This window comes from Centropristis striata, chromosome 7 (assembly GCF_030273125.1).
Source record: "Centropristis striata isolate RG_2023a ecotype Rhode Island chromosome 7, C.striata_1.0, whole genome shotgun sequence".
NCBI classification, from domain to species: domain Eukaryota; kingdom Metazoa; phylum Chordata; class Actinopteri; order Perciformes; family Serranidae; genus Centropristis; species Centropristis striata.
Window position 1 is genome coordinate 4,760,486 of NC_081523.1, and position 17,749 is coordinate 4,778,234.

Sequence of the window (17,749 nt, forward strand, 5' to 3'; positions counted from 1 at the left end):
TAGGTACAAGTAAAAGTAATGTAATGTGTCTACACAAATGCCATCGCTTTAAACTTGTATTGGATTTCTCTGCACTTAAACGCAACATAGCAGCGTAAAAAAAATAAACAAAAAGTGTGTTTTGTCAAAATGTTACTGTAGGTTTAGTAGGTGTTGTAGGTTTGTATTAGGGCTGGGCGATATGGACCAAAAGTCATATCCCGATATATTTAGGCTGAATATCGATATACGATAAATATCCCGATATTTTTTTTTATCACAAAGTGAGAGCAAATGTTCAGTCAAAGTCAAACCAAATATAACATATCACAAGTAGTTTTATTAAAACCGTTTGTTTATTTATGTGAACATAAATACTGTACTGTTTAAAAAAAAAAAAAAAATCAAAGCTCCATAAAGTGACAATCAAATAAAAATAGGCTATGAAACAAAATGGGCCCATCTTTTTCTGAAAGAAATATATTATATGAGAGAAGAATAACAAACATTACCAAAGCGATGATAGTTCAAGTAAGACAGACAGGAGAAAAAAACATTAAATCATGACTAAACTGGCTGACTTTTGGTGTCTTTTAATAATACCCGACTAAAAGTCAACATAGCTCATCTGGAAGTCCAATTATATTATTGAGGTACAAGTAAAAGTAATGTAATGTGTCTACACAAATGCCATCGCTTTAAACTTGTATTGGATTTCTCTGCACTTAAACGCAACATAGCAGCGTAAAAAAATAAACAAAAAGTGTGTTTTGTCAAAATGTTACTGTAACAGGCACCAAACAGGGTGTGTGCAAGTCTCCACTTTGGATTTACAGTGATTTTAGTTGACTGTAGTGGTGTCTATGTCCCAAATAAGCCCTTATAGTATTTTTTTAGTTTTTTATTAGGGCTGGGCGATATGGACCAAAAGTCATATCCCGATATATTTAGGTTGAACATCAATATACGATATATATCCCGATATTTTTTTATCACAAAGTGAGAGCAAATGTTCAGTCAAAGTCAAAGCCAAATATAACATGTCACAAGTAGTTTTATTAAAACCGTTTGTTTATTTATGTGAACATAAATACTGTATAACAACAGGAGGACCTTTTTAAAAAAAAAAAAAAAATCAAAGCTCCATAAAGTGACAATCAAATAAAAATAGCCTATGAAACAAAATGGGCCCATCTTTTTCTGAAAGAAATATATTATATGAGAGAAGAATAACAAATATTACCAAAGCAATGATAGTTCAAGTAAGACAGACAGGGAAAAAAAAGATTAAATCACAACTAAACTGGCTGACTTTTGGTGTCTTTTAATAATACCCGACTAAAAGTCAACATAGCTCATCTGGAAGTCAAATAATATTATTGAGGTAAAAGTAATGTAATGTGTCTACACACATGCCATCGCTTTAAACAGGTTGTATTGGATTTCTCTGCGCTTAAACGCAACATAGTAGCATAAAAAAATAAACAAAAAGTGTGTTTTGTCAAAATGTTACTGTAACGGTGATTGAATTAACAGTGGTTTTTAAAAACAATATTTCTATTAATTTTTCACTTTCACAAGTAAAGGATGGTTACATAATATGGTTCACAGAAAAAAAGCAAAACAAACAAGTAAACAAACAAAAAATAAGAACATCAGCTCAGATCCGTATAAATAATACTTGGGGTTACAGTAATAATGTGTGGTATGAGCAGTCAAGAAAATCCCTGCAGCATGATATTACAGACATCAAATAGGGTTCCCACACTTTATAGAATTGGTCTGTTTTTGATTGCAATATACATGTAAAGTACTCTAATGGCACTAGATCAAACATAACTATTGCCAGCCTTTAACAGTTGGTACTTTTTCATTAATCCACTGCAATAAAATATTTTTCTTTGCTGCATAAGTAAGAATACAATACAACTTGTTATGTTTGGATGTGTCGGTTTGGGAGGCCCAGTATGAGAGACACAGGGTTCATCTCCAGTTCTAAGCCCAATATCTTCTTTATTTCAGATAATACATTAAACCAGTACATTTGCAGTTTCGAACGTGACCAAAGACAATGAGTTAGAGTACCAATTTCTATCTTGCATTTAAGGCACATGGGTGAGAGAGTAGGATTGAATTGACAAATAAAACAGACATGTGCAATACAATTGATATGTGCAAAACATACAATCTACCTCATTTATAAATTATAGCATTTTCAGTTGCCATTTATTTATTTTTATAATTATTTATTACATCACATGTCCTTGTTCTTGTTTTTGTCCTTGTTTAGCTCGGTATTTTTTGAATGTTTTACTCTTGTTGTTTTGTGTTATGATTGTCATAACAATGCACCTTATGCAGTGGCACTTTCAATTTTGTTGTAAATTTGCTTATATAATGACAGTAGAGGCTATTTGGTTTGATTTGATGCCTGCGGTTGGGGGATCTGTGCATTCTGTGTATAATCTTTAACTATATCGCTTTGGTACGATTGCAGACTGAAATTGATTCAGCATGTGTCCAAATATCCTTCCACTCATCATCAATTGTGATGAATTTACAGTGATTTTAGTTGACTGTAGTGGTAGGGGTGTGCCATATCGTATCGTTCACGATAATATCGGTATATTTTTTTTATGGTTAAAAAAAATGCATATCATGATATTGCCAATGTTCCTACTTCTTGATGTAGTGGTAAAAGTTGTTTTAATCATCAAACGCTACTATTACTCCCTCTCGCTTAACACATGCAGCTTTCAAAATAAGAGCACAGTGTGTTAAGAGAATCCACCACATAATTTACAAGAAGACTGTCAAAATAAGATGCCTTAAATAAAACATACAAGAACCTTTATTCTCCTTTACAAAATCCATTAAAATATGCCCCCGGAACCCCTAAATTATTATTATTGCTGATACTCAAGAGTCAAGAGTAAATTTTTTTTTATTTGGCAACTGTTGAGATTTGCACTTCAAACTACATGTTAGATTTTTATTTATTGATACGGACAAAAAAAAATCATATTTTCTATATCTTTTTAAGTATTTCCTAATATCGTCAAGAATATCGTCATCGCAAAAATAGCCTGAAATATCGTGATATTCTTTTAGGGCCATATTGCCCAGCCCTATGTAGTGGTCTATATCTCCCAAATAAGTCCTTCTAGTTTTACTTCACTTCATTTTTACTTCACACTATCCTCATTAAATGTATTGTATTATATATTTTTTTATTTTCTTGTGGTTTCTGTAATCCATATTAGCCCATGTTATACTAATTTTTCTATGTTTGCAGTTGTAATCAGTGCAGAATTTACACTAGTGTGATTCCACTACTTTTTTCTAAACTATATCAACATAAGATATTCTCACCCATGGTAGCTTTACTTTTTCTTTTAAATTGATTTTGTTGTGGTCACTCTGTCCCTTTTTAAATACTTGAAATAGATGCAGGATTTATACTTATCTAATCTGACAGTCCTTCATCTTCACTGTATTATCATATTATGCCCATATGTTTTCACTTATGGTAGCTGTACACTATGTTTAACTTTGTGGTGGTTTCTGTCTCCCAAACTGTCCCTTTTAATATTTCACTGCTGAATATAAAGGTTTTCAGTCATAATTGATACTGAATTTAGACTTTTAGCCCTACATGTTACTTTTTCCTCAGTTTATCAACATAAAATTGTCCTTGTGTTCTTACTCCTTGTAGCTGTACACTGCTTAAACTCACTCCTAAAGTAGTTCAAAACCAATTTTATTACTGAACCATTGAAATAAACATGTTCTAATCAGTACAAAATGTGAACTTCTCTCATACTACGTCTTATCTTCTTCAGCTTTCCACTATGCTTAGCTTTTGTTGGTGATATTGGCATAATATGGCTAAAATGCTGATTAAACACTTTATATTAAGGCATTTATTAGCAACATCTACTCTGAAAGCAGCATTTCCTACCTAAATAATATGCTATCAGAGATATAGTAGGTCATTAAAACTGAAATTATGCACGGTTTAAATATGGTATACAGATTTTACCACATTCTCTTTCGTGACTATTATCTTAATCATGTAAATTTGTTGTATTTTCTTTGATAATTAACCCAAAGATGAGTTAATTTCATTTTAACTGCATCTCAGATTGTATTGAGTCGACCTCCTCTTTAAAAAAAACCCACCAAAATCTTGTTTTTTCTTCAGCCCTAGTACTGTAGTTGACCTTAAATGTGCACACTGTTCTGTATTACATAATATATTGTCCTTGTGTCAAACAACAGCAGCGTGTACTTATTTTTCCTCCTCTGTGGTGAGGGGAGCTGGGCTTTCTGAAAACACTGATTTGACACATAGCCTGCCTACAGTGTCGAGGCACAGCAGGTTGTTTAGCATCTTTCTGTCTGCAAAATGGAAAAAACCCACCAAAAGCACAGCCACGGTTGTTACTCGTATGATCAACAAAGCACTCGTACACACACTGAATCTCAAGGCGAGCAGATAAAACACAGTTCATGATTGAAGCCCTGCAGTGTTGGAGCAGCGTCCAAAATAAGCCTTCTTCACTACTACCTTTTTTCACTACAGGAGTAGTTTTGCTTTGCATCAACTCTGCATACTGATGGCAGCATGCAACATGTAACCCTCAGTAATTGTACCGCAACTCTTTGATTAACCCTTACTGTCCAATGTTGCTACGATTACTCATCTTATCTAGCTAAATACCCGGATTGATAACCTGTGCCACAGAGGAGAATTTAGCTTTAACTGTAAATAGAGCGTAAAACTATGCAGTGGCATATTGCCAGAGTACGGTAGATTAACCTTAAAAAAAAAAGGAGAAATGAAGAGCATAATAAAAGTATGTGTAAGAGGAAATTTACTGAGAAGTGGCACTTTAAAGATAAGGAGTTTAGAAGAAATTTTCCTTTTTTTACAAGCAACAGGAGTACAATAAGCCGTGTTTGCTCGACAAATAGGACCTGCTCTTTGTTTATGGTCGTTTTTTAATACATGTTATGTAGTTTTACAGCCAGTTAAAAATATATATAGGCCAGGGAATTTTTTTCAGTTAACCGTCCATTGCAAGATGGAGGAAAAAGTTAATTTTAGACTCTGGCTGGAAAGATGTTAAATTGTACAGAATAAGTGTTGAAATATCTACAGTGACAGTGACAATAACGGTAAATAAGTTTATGTATTTTTGGAGATTCTTAAATATGAGGATTTGCTGCTTTGTTTTTGCTTCATATCCCTGTTATTCTAGTAGCTTTAGGGATTTTGTCAGTTTCAGCACACATTTATTTGCTATTATTCTTATAAATAAATAAACAAAATAATCTCCAGCTAAATCAGATAATTTGTCTCTCATTAAGACAGCTGACTTGATGCTTGGTCTAATCATGCTTTTTTTGTACTAGATATGAAGACATTTTTCATTTTTCTTTCACAAATGGAGATGAGGAGATGCTTGTGTTCTTGTTTTGCTAAACCCGCCATATTTACATTGATGTTGATTTATGTGCAGTGCCCCCTGATAAAAAGACGAATGCTAAAACAAGATTAAAGTGGATAAATATTGGACACATAAACTATAAATAAACATTAAAAGTATAGTTGAACTGATGAGCTATATCATGGATGGGCAACTTAAATGCTGCAGAGGGCCACAATTTTTCATGTTCACTATCACAGGGCCACATATAGGAGCGTGCATTTAACCAGATATGATGAAACTGCAATTTTAAAAATGTTTACAGTGCAGTAACTTAACATATTTCATGCTCAAATGCATGTATAACAGTATAAATAGGAATACAAAAGGTTTGAAGCAAATAAAAAATAACCACTTACTGTGATTTCTTTTTTCAGTGCAAGAACAGCAGACCAACATTAATTGCAAGAAGTAATTTTGTGCATTTTTACACTGCACTTTTAAGATTTCATGCTCAAATGCATGTAGTTGCCCCCGGGCCTCCAGTTGCCCATCCCTGAGCTATATGGTTTTGATCACAAGGAGTTAATTTACCTCCCGATTGCCTCTTATTTTGGTCATAGGGTAAGTTTTGGAACGCTTACTTGGACCCAAACCATCCTTGAAAGAGAAATGCAAACTGACCACTTGTAAAGGTTGATTTTAGTGGACAAATAAGGAAAGTTTGCATAAAAAAATAATGAAAATCAGGCGAAGATATTCTCCTGACATGCCCTACCCAAAAATCTGCTCACACAAAGGAAACAAAGACTTGTTTTTTTTTGTTAAATCCGGGCATGTCGTCCTCTTAGCCAACAATTAATGCAGTTATTAAACAAGTATTAACTGGTAGGGTTCTCATAGCTGTGGTTTGTCTATACAAACTGCGTGGGTCTCAACTGTGACGTTTTATTCCTTGAACTGTATTTTAATGAAAGTTTAAAAGTTTCAGTTTCTGTAAGCGCTGCCATTTTCTGTTAACCCACGCTGGGAATCAGTGTTTTCTTCTTCTGGTTATTGCAAGTAATTCCACAAACCAGAAAACTTTTTATCCTTGAATATATATGGGTGGTTGACGTGACGCTCAATTTTTGTGTTCCCAGTGACAAATATTACTCAAATTTGATAATATTTCATTAAAATGAATGTTTTAATATGCAGTTCATTCTTCTACATCTAATTCATCTGCAAACAATGAGTATCGTTCTTCAACTATGCAAATATTCTGTTTTGAACATGACATTTGTCCACCGGTGCAACTGTACTAGGTAGCATTACTTATCTTAAAACAACTGTAATTTAATGAAAAATTAATCTAAATACATTAAAATACTTGAATGCATGTCATACGAGTGTTTACTTAATGAATCTAGAGGATATAAGTGTTAAGGTCCCTATGTAGAGTTATTATGACACATTACATTTTGTCCGCAAAACTGGTGTCCTCCTGGAGCAACGGCATTATGTAGATATAAAACAGGCATTAATGTGACCACCCCATTACTGAGAGGGGTCCTTCCAGAATCAGGAAGGACAGAAGACATCTCTGGAGCAGGTGGACTGCACACAAGATCAGTTCTGTCTCAAATATTTTCATAATATTACTATTTCCGTGCAGTGTTGGAACTGGTCGTCTTAAGGTAGTCCTTTGGTACAACGCAGTTTAAGTATTGATCTGAATATTTTTATCAATTTACATTGATTGATAATTGAAAATAATGTAAACCTTAACACTGTTACTCAGGATGAAGAATGTCTCTCATATAGCTAGTCCGCAAACTAGCATTGATTTCGAAAATGTCCACTGGTGAAACGCACTGTCCTATAGTACAACATGAAGTCAGTTTCACTTATTTTTTTCCTTTACTCCTATCATAATGAAAATTAACATAGTGAAAGCAAACATGTAAACAAACATTTTTTGTATTACAAGTTTTATTGAAAAATTAGTTTTAATATGCAAAAGAGATATAATCCTAGTCTAAAAAATGAATGGAGGTTAATGGACGGCCGCATTTGGATGGCCCGTCCTACCTGGCTGACGGGAGCTTCTCTGTCCTGCTTGGGGATTTCTTCTCCTCTGTTGCCCCCCTCACCTGTGGGGTCCCTCAGGGCTCTATACTAGGTCCCATCCTCTTCCTATTATATATTTTACCCCTAGGGGACATCCTAGTCAAACATAACATCTCCTTCCCTGTTTTGTTAAAGCTAGTTTGATTTCCATGTTGAAAGTGAGAGGCTGAAATGACCACCAAAGAAAGGTCTAGGAAGTTTAGGGAGAGGCTGAATGAAGATCCTGAGAGGAAAGAGAACTTCCTGAGAGAGAGACGCAGAAAGTAAATTTGACAATGTTTGATAATTAATTTGACTTTGTACACGACATGGGCATACTAGTACTCTGTTGTCCAATGGTGCAACGGAATGTCCTGTGGTGCAACAAATTGAATTGTGAGTGGAAAAGGTATTTTAATGAAAAATGTATGTAAAAAGTGTGGGATAGTACAAAAATGTTATCATCACTATGCAGCTATAAGGATGAAATGAAGATTCCTTGGGTTTTATACCAATTATAATGAACGTAACCCAGGCATTTGGGTGAAGTCTCTATGTGTACATCTTATAGTATATAAATAACATAATTCTGAATTTTTTGGGGGTATGTTTGATGTGGAAATATAATTGGGACAAACTAATATGCCTTTGGCTTATCAATCTTATCTGTCCAACATTCTCTGAATTAAATAATGACATTCTTTATTGTGTTGCACCGGTGGACACATTTTAGGACTACCACACCAAAAAGTGAATAATATGTAAAGAATTAGAAATGGACACATTCAGTTTTGAATTATTCACATATAAGGGAATATAATTATATATCATTTGACATATATTTTTGAATTATTATTTTTTTCACTTTGAATTTGAGTTCACGTCAACCACCCATATATATAATAATTAGATCTTTTGCTGTGACAGTTTGCTTCAAGATCAGACATCTTCTCATGCAACTGTTGACCAAATAATGGTTGGGTGATTCTGTCTGCAGCAAAACACAAGATAAGTGATGATTTGAATCAGAATCAGAGACACTTTATTTGTCCCAGAGGGGCAATTCAAGTAAGCCAGATCAGCAGATTACATACAAGAACAGATAAGTAAAATAGAACAGTATGATAATAAATAAACAATAATGGGTGAAATTGGAATAGGGCATTTAGGGCACACAAAAAAAAACTTGGCATGCTTTAAATCATAAATCTTGTCTTCCAAGGAAATGATGCTTTATTACTTACTCATAAACACAATGATTTATGAGTATGAAGATGACACTAAAATGTTGATACCTCCTATTATTATCATAAGTAAGAGCAACAGGTACAGACGGATCCATCAGGCTTCTCTAAGGTTACAGGGACTGTATTCTTCTTTTACTCCCGAACATTTTTTTTTGTCCATTAAATGTGACATTTTATTTCTTTTACATATCTTTCCTACTTGCAAGTGTGTTGAGACAGCATTGTGATTTGTGTACTGAGGGTTTCAAGGAGAAATTCAAATTCTCTAAGGTTATTTTTTAGTGCAGTTCCATCCTGTCTTTGTACTGACTATTTTCATCTTGCTGCTCTTAGATGACTGTATCTCCACCTTCATACCAGCAGCAAAATCTATATAGAAAGTCCAGTATTCTGCTCTCATGTTCATGTAAAAGCCCAGTTCTTTGCTTTGATGTTGTTTCTATATTTTTGCCGTTGGAGTGGGTGATGTGTCAGCCTCAGCCTCCTTGCACTTGCTGTCTTGCTGCGTTTGTCTTTGAGACCTGTAGTTTTGAGTCAGTTGGTCATGCTGCTTTGATGTGCAGCAGCCAAAGAAAGTGGTGCAGCATGTAGAGACATCCCTCTGGTTTGCATCTGAAGTATTTTTGAATCAGGAAGTTGTTCTTTTTCAGGCTTTTTGTGGTAGCAGTGCACCGCTGTTTGTGCAAATGGCTCCCCATGGGCTGCATTTGAGTCGTTTTATGTTCACATTTTTATTTTATTATGTACATTTTACGCGTAAACACATTTCATACACCGAGGTTTTAACAGAATTAGAAAAAAATCACATGCATAATGAGAAGGTTTGAAGGTTTAACGAATGATCTAAAAATAAAGCTGTTTAGTCCAAAAGTAATCGTGCTTCTGCAAAAATGTGCTAGATCCTATCTAGAGAGAGATTATGGTATTACTAGGTTGCTGATACTTGCAGACATGCACACCTTTCAAAGATCAACAAAATTGCATGCAACCCTGTCGATCAAACAAGCTGATTTGTTGATCCATCTTCCATATAGGAGACTGCTTGTACCAAAGTTTGAACAAAAGGAAACGGCAAACACCAAATCAGAAGAGCACCCAAGGTTTACAGAACTGGGTTAGGCGATAATGAAATTGCCCTACTGATGATATTGCTTTAAGAAAAACCACGATATACGATATTATCCTCCAAAATATAGCTGATGAGCGAGATGCACAGAGTTTCAGGGTTAATGTTAGCTGCCAAACGGCAGGTTTTTGCCTCTCGCATTAAGTAATAAAAGTCATCAACGGCAAAGATGTTAGTCAGGAATATACGGCAAATAAATGCATCCATAAAATGCAGTGGTGAGCCGTCAGGGCCAGCAAGGCCTTCTCTGCTGGCCTAACATAACCAGAAATCATGATCATAATTATGATAAAAGTGAATTTAATTTTTTAATTTTCTTTCCCTAAATATCTAAAAGTATTCATATTCTCTTCATGTCATATTATGCTCCTTCCAGTGCTGTTGTTTTTAGGTTAGAGTTTTTATCCAATCAGAATTCAGCTATCTTATGTTGCCAGGCTGTATGAAATCTGCCCGGGCCTTCAGAATCAACAATGCGGGCGTCTGTGCACTGTGAGTGAACGGGCAAATACAGTTGATAGATAGTTGCGATAGCCAATCAGATCACGAGTTGTGTCAGTAAGCCTAGCCCTCTGGCCTCACGTTGAATGTGACATTTACGCGTCCTGTGATTGGATATAATATATATATATAATAATATGGATACTTACTAGTTTGAGCACGTCAGTGCTGTGCAGATCAACAGAGTCACACCCGGGACTGTTAACGGTATGTAAATAATCTGGCGCATTGGCGCAGCTGTGTGGTTGTACTCAAAGCAACAGGTGACAGAAAGTCGTGATACGTCACGTTTTGACATGAAAAGTTTTTTCACAAAGAGACTTGTTTATTGTGTCGCTGTTGCCAAAGTATGGCCGTCTTGTTAGTGTCTTTCTGATATTAAACTGCGATTTTGCAAGTATTGTACAATCTTGTTAAAGCTTGCATATTCTTTGTGGAATCATTTAATAAAACTTTTTGGAAAGATAATTTTAAAGAGCCTTTTATTTTTAAGTTTTGACAGTAGCATACCAGATATGTTTTAATTGCTGATGCGCCGGATAATAGCCCATTTTGTACACAACTGAGGTGATGCAATGCCTAGTAGTGCTTCAGTGTGTTTCTAACTACTCTCCAGTCCTGGTGTTATAAATGCTGCATAATGAAAGGTATTTATTGACTAAGTTGGACATCACTGAAGGCCTAAGTGTGAAATGCACCGCCCGCCACTGATAAAATGTAAATGTACATATAAAGAGACACAGACTTTGCATGGCCGTGTGACTACGAGCATCCTGTCGCTGCATGTGCTGCATTGACACACCAATATCAACACACTGACCGGCCAGAGGAGACTGATAAGGAGCTGAAGCACATACACACTCACAACAACCTGTTCCTTGTCAGATACCGCTGCTTCTAAGATACAGACGCTGTAGTGCAGATTGTTCAGCTCTGTTCCCAGCATGTCAAGAATCACCGCTTTGTCTTTCTGCGTCATAGGCTTCTATATGGCTATTGAAAACATATGTCTGACATGACAGGGATGTCAAGATTTACTGTTTATGACATATACATGGTTCCATAAACTCACTGTAAGACTTGTAGAAGCTACAATATTTATTGTGTTCTGTTTCCTGCATTGTTGCCCTGCAGAAACGAACCTCGAAAACAAAAATATTAAACAATTTCCATCCCAGTTTTTCATTTCCCAAAGGGACATCCTTTGAATGTCTTGTTTTGCCAGTCCATAACACAAAGATATTCATCTAAAACTGATATAAAACCGATAAAAGTAGGAAAACAGCATTTTCTGCCATTTTGCATGAAAAATGAACAATTAATCATTATCAATTAACCAATTAACTGACTAATAAGTTATAATTACTAGAAAATGTGGGGTGAGAGGATTAAAATTAGTCTGAATGTTACATTACATTACAGTTCAGTTACTACAAGTTGTTAAAGGTCTGGTAGATCAGCACTTTATTCTACAAAGTTTAGAGTTTGTTCCAGGATGTATGCCGTGTTATGAAATGTGGTTGGTGTGACTGTACGGTAGGAGGGCGGTCGACTGTGAGGCATGTCTGTGTCTTTTTCAGAGTAGCAGCCTATTTTTGTTTTCAATAGCCTCTTATTGACTGTAAGGCTGTTGCATGTCAGAGCTTTCCAGCGGCTGAGGGCTGCAGATCGACTGTACACTGAGCCTCTTAACACAAGCCTCAGTTCATGCACACCGTCAGGCTTACACAATCACAAGATACTGTATCACCCTCTGTGATGATATTCAGGAGCTTAGCGTACTCTGCCTTTTTTAGCACGCCCATATGAACTGTTAGATCATGGGGGGATGCTGCAGAAATGGCTCCTGTTAATAAAAAATATTGTCTAAGTGGTGGTAGTTGGTTCATGTTCATGGCAAATTGGAAGGAAACGGCATCTACCTATTTTTGGTTGTTAATTTAATGTTTGGGAAAGAAGAAATTAGATGAGTGCATCTTAACAGTCAATTCTTTTTATTTTGATTAGTTTAGTCTAGGGGTGCACCGATTGCAATTTTCTGGCCGATCACCGATTTTTAAAAAGCCTGACCTGCCGATTCCGATTTTGGCCGATACCGATTTTTTTATAACTCACAGCATCCACCTTCAATGTTTGAATCTTATCTTATTGAAAAACAATAACACAGCAGTATTTTTCTTTAACAAATAAAGGAAATCACATTGTCTGAGGTAGTTAATAACATATTGAACTTAAAGGAAATAGCAACAATTTACAGGACAAACTAACAAAAGAACTGCAACCATAAATACTTACACTGACGACATGATTGGTTGAGCGTGCTCTGGGTGACTGTTGTCACGTAATAGAGGCTAATCCGACTGTGTGCACGCTCAGTCATATTGAAGTAGGCAGAAGGCAGAAGAACGCGTACGTGCAGACGCACTTTCAGACCTTTGCGGAGGTAGATTAGATCGCTAGATGAAATCAGTTTTGGTTTTTTGGGGGTTTTTTTTAAAGATATTTTTTGGGCATTTTGTAGAGATATTGAGAGTGAAAGGGGGAGACAGGGGAAGACATGCGGGAAAGGGCTCTGAACCGGATTCGAACCCGGGCCGCCCGCTTACGAGGACTGGGCCTCTGTGGTACGCGCTCTACCAGGTGTGCCACCGGGAACGCCCCAAAATCATTTTGACGTAAAAAAAGAATCGGCCGATCGCTGATCCCGCAAAATAAAGGAAATCGGTGCAGATCGACCCTAGTTTAGTCCTAATTTGAATATTCTCAGATGTAAGATGTTCTGCAGATGTGTTTGGGCTTTTGTTTTGGATAAAGTGGTTAACAAGGGTTACATAAATAAAATGCATGAATAAAAACTGCTTAATTTCATTACATTTCGTGCAGACTGGTGTTGTTGCTAAACCTAAAGACACTTAGGTAGATGTTGATGCTCATGACGGTTTTGAACCGTTAACACATTTATCATCTATAAATGAAACGTCTGTCGGTGACTCCTCCTAGTCTTGATCTCAACGCCTTGACCCGCCTGGTTCTCAACCGTTGCTGATGCTCTGCTTCATTCTGCCATGAGCCGTCCTCTTGAAATGCCACCGTGGCGCCCGTCTCTATGGCAACCCCTCTGCCTCTGACATCAGTACCACCACTCCACAGCCAATGGGAGAGAGCGAGAGAGAATGAGAGCCTTGACACTCTGAGATCCTGTTGTGCAATTCAGAAGGAGATGTAATTTGGGTGATTACGCCTGCCAAGACGAGCATGACGGCTTGGTTCAACAAACACGTAAAACATTCAATGCATTCTGCAGCTTGTCGCACTGAAGCTGATATCGGTGTTCACCATGAGGAACTGACAGCTGCATTTTATCACTGCACTGCTGTTGCATCAACATATTTCTCAGTAATCCTTTTAATTCAAATGAGCACAGTCTTGCTTTGCTTATGTTACTGTTAGAGATATGACTGTGACATGAGAGGGGAAAAACAATGACTGTTATTTTCTGCGGATTAAAATTTGCAGAAGTGGTCAGACATGTTGATGGTATCTCTTGACCTCATTTTTTACATCAAAGTTTGCTTACAGATATTGAAGTTGCATTGAAATCAGCACATGACACATAAGCAAAGCACAGCAGACTCATCTTTAGAGTGAAGTCGTGCAGCTGTACTTGCACAAAGCAAGAATTAAATTCACATCACTTGGGTGCACCTTGACTGTGGTGCAACACAAAAAATGCTTAAATTTAACCCTCAGAAAAGTAGGAAATCTTCACATTTTTGAAGCTTGGACTAGTGAATATTTGCATTTTTTAAACAACTTGAGTAGGTCTGCAAAATGTGATTCACCAAATAATCTTGACACCTTTTTTTTCTTAGTAGACTGGTCTATAAATTGCGTTTTTAAAGTTTCCTGAAACCCAACGTGACATCTTAAACTGTCTTGTTTTGTCCAATCAGCAGTGAGACATGAGACTAATACAAGCAGCAAAAATGTAGAAGCTGGTAGCAGTCATATATGCATGAAAAAAATGACAAACGATTAATTGATTGTCACAACTGTAGCTGGTTATTTTGTTGATCAAGTGTTTTAGCTGTATATGGTGTAACTAAACTTGAAAATTGGGTCGCTTTGACACGGTTGTGTTGCATACAGGCAGTGGTCAACATCAAATCCATTATGAAGAAAGATTGGAAATTGCTATTTGCACAATCCTACTTTAATGCTGGTCTATTAGCTCTCGTATTAATTGGTTTTCCTCATTGAGGGATACAAGAGGGTGCTTCATTTAAGTGGCAGAATTTTGATGTATGCAAAGTTACTCCATCAGAGACAGTTTGAATGTGGAGACTGGACTGGTGGTTGAATCTACGACTTTGCAGCTCAAACAGAGGTCCGAATGTTTACGTCCCTCAGGAAACATTTCATGCATCTGTGAAAACAAGACATGAAATGCATGCATTATATCTTAATTTTCTGCTGTCCAATTCAAGTACACTGTAAAAAATAATCTGTTAAATTTACGGTAAAATACCGGCAGCTGTGGTTGCCAGAATTTCACCGTAAAAATTACAGTGAGTGGGTTTTCTACTGTAAATTTAAATGTAAATATCAGCAAAAACTGTAATTTAGACTGAGTAGTCCCTTTATTTAAAGGTAATTGTGTCCTTGAGACAATATGGTATTTCTCCATTCATTTTACATGATTTTTAAAAATATTTTTACAGTAAAACTGTGTGTTTTTCAAAAGTTTTGTTCTATTCTGTGATTTACAGTAATTAAAAGTGTCTATTATGGTGATATGTAATTTTTTATTTTAGGCCGTATTTCTCATGCAATTCGACAGCATTTTACTGTAATTTCTACAAACACTTTTTACAGTGTACTTTTACTTTTAATGGCTGACTGATCGCCTCTAACAAGCATCTGTCAAGTTACAAATGATTACTTGCTTGAAGCTACTGTTTTCATGGCAGCTCTGTCATCAATGCTTGTGCTGTCAGGTAAAGTTTAAAAGTTTGGTGGGCAGCATGCAAATGCATTTTTTTTTTTTTTTTACAATACTTGTAAAGTTTTTGTTTTGTTTCTTGGCATGTTATTGTCATCTGTAGCTAAGTGGAATAGTGTGAAACCATTGGCAGAAATATATGTATCACACGCGTTCACAAGAAAAACAAAATGTGAAAACATCACTCAAAAGTCCTCAGAGAATTATGTTATATGCGGTGTGAAATAACCCCTTTGCTCTTTATTGCTTACGGTTAATGTTTTATTTCACAAAAGCATATAAAATGTTTTACGATGTTGGCAGAGGTGGTGTTTGTTTTTAGGCAAGGTGGCCCACCTTAGCTATAAAACGCTGCAGGAGACTTTAATGTAAAGGCTGTGACAATATACTACACACCACAGTAAAGATCTTTATAGATTAACATCAGTGGCGAGGGTACTGTGTGCAGAGTGCAAGGAGGGAAAAGAGGCTTCCTCATAGTCACTTCCTCTAAAGTTTCCTCACAGTCTGAGAAGGAATTAAAGACACGTGTTGCGACAATGAGATATTCTGATGGTCACTTATAACATTTGCCTGTTGCATGCTGTAGAAAAGTAATGTACAGTGTATTCCAGGATTTTTGCACTGGTGTATTTTTCTTGTTAAGGCAGAAAATGAAAACATAAAACAGACCCCAAGCAATGTGCCTTACCGGTAGCTCTTTACGTTCCAGTTTCACCATAAAAACAACATTTATATTAGGGGTGTGCCATATTGTATCGTTCACGATAATATCGGTATATTTTTTTTATGGTTAAAAAAAATGCATATCATGATATTGGCAACATTTCTACTTCTTGATGTAGTGGCGTAAGGTTGAGTGTCTGTCACCAGTCAGTCAAGCTTTCAAAATAAGAGAATCCACCACAGAATTTACAAGAAGACTGTCAAAATAAGATGCCTTATATAAAACATACAAGAACCTTTATTCTCATTTACAAAATGTCATTAAAATATGCCCCCGGAACCCCTAAATGGTTATTTTTATTATAAATATAAAATTATATTATTATTATTAAGAGTCTAGAGTAATTTTTTTGTATTTGCCAACTGTTGAGATTTGCACTTCAAACTACATTTTAGATTTTTATTTATTTATACAGACTAAAAAAAATCATATTTTCTATATCTTTTTAAGTATTTCCTAATATCGTCTAGAATATCGTTATCGCAAAAATAGCCTGAAATATTGTGATATTCTTTTAGAGGCATATCGCCCAGCCCTAATTTATATGTAAATTTGTACCTGTAGGTGCTTCAATATTTTACTTTTTTCCATTGTATGCAACAGGATGATGGTGGAGCTTGTCAAAGCATACAAAGGCAGGGAAACATTCTAGGTTTCTAGTCCATCACAGTTCTAGTTTATCATAGAGAGCTCATTTTATCATACATCAATGCAAGCTCTTGTAAACACCTCACAGTCACTTTGCTTAAAATGGGTTATTGTGGTTAGACACAGAAACGGGAAGTATATTTTGATAAGCAAAAAGGAAGATGCAGCTGAATCTATAATAGTTCAGAAATAGTTCACGGATAAATCCCTAAAATGTGCAAAGCATAATTGATTTGTGTGTGTCCTTTTGATTTTACTTGGCTAAAGACCTCCATGATTATAAAAAAAAAAAGTTATTTTTTCTACACGCAGCTAAGAGCACCATATTGTGTGAACTCTTGTAGGCGCGAGTCACTGAAGCCTGAGGCTTTACAACTGAAACCTCTCAGACAGAAAATTATGCATAACAGTTCTTAGAAATGCTTTAAACTTAATTGATCTCTGTGTAAAAATGTAATCTAATGTGGACTTTAAAATTGAGAATACAGGTACACAAATCAAAGGAGTACACGTGTAACTTGGAAGATTTTGGTAGCAGCTTCCTTGAGTTTTCATATTTTTTGAATAGAAAATATGGCTAAATTATTGTTGAATCTGCTGATTGATTTTTTTTACTAATAGATAGATAATTGGTGTATGAAATGTACAGTTAAAAACAGCCATAACAGCTTTTCAGAGTATATGGTGATATTTTAAAATGTCTTATATTGTTAAACTAAAGCCCTTGAACACTGATTTCATATTTTTCTTCAGAAATTGTTGCATGTTTAAAAAAAAAAAAAAAGAATAATACAACCTCACATTGGTTTTTTTGCATCCATCAAAAGCCTAAAGTGTGTTTTTTCAACTCTGAGCCATCGTACATACAAACTTTGTCAGCCAAAACGTAGATACAGGTATTCATTTACATTTATAAGTGAATTGCACACTTCAGAGCCTGCAGCTGAGACAAGCTGTTCACAATAGCAGAGCAGAGAGCGAATTACTGCATGGTCT

At 35.8% G+C, this 17,749-nt stretch overlaps 1 protein-coding gene across 2 annotated transcripts in view; it reads left to right on the top strand.

Moving 5' to 3' along the window:
* Positions 1-17,749, top strand: part of mapk1 (mitogen-activated protein kinase 1) — a 44,153-nt gene that overhangs the window by 1,407 nt on the left and 24,997 nt on the right. The gene's annotated exons all lie outside the window — the stretch shown is intronic.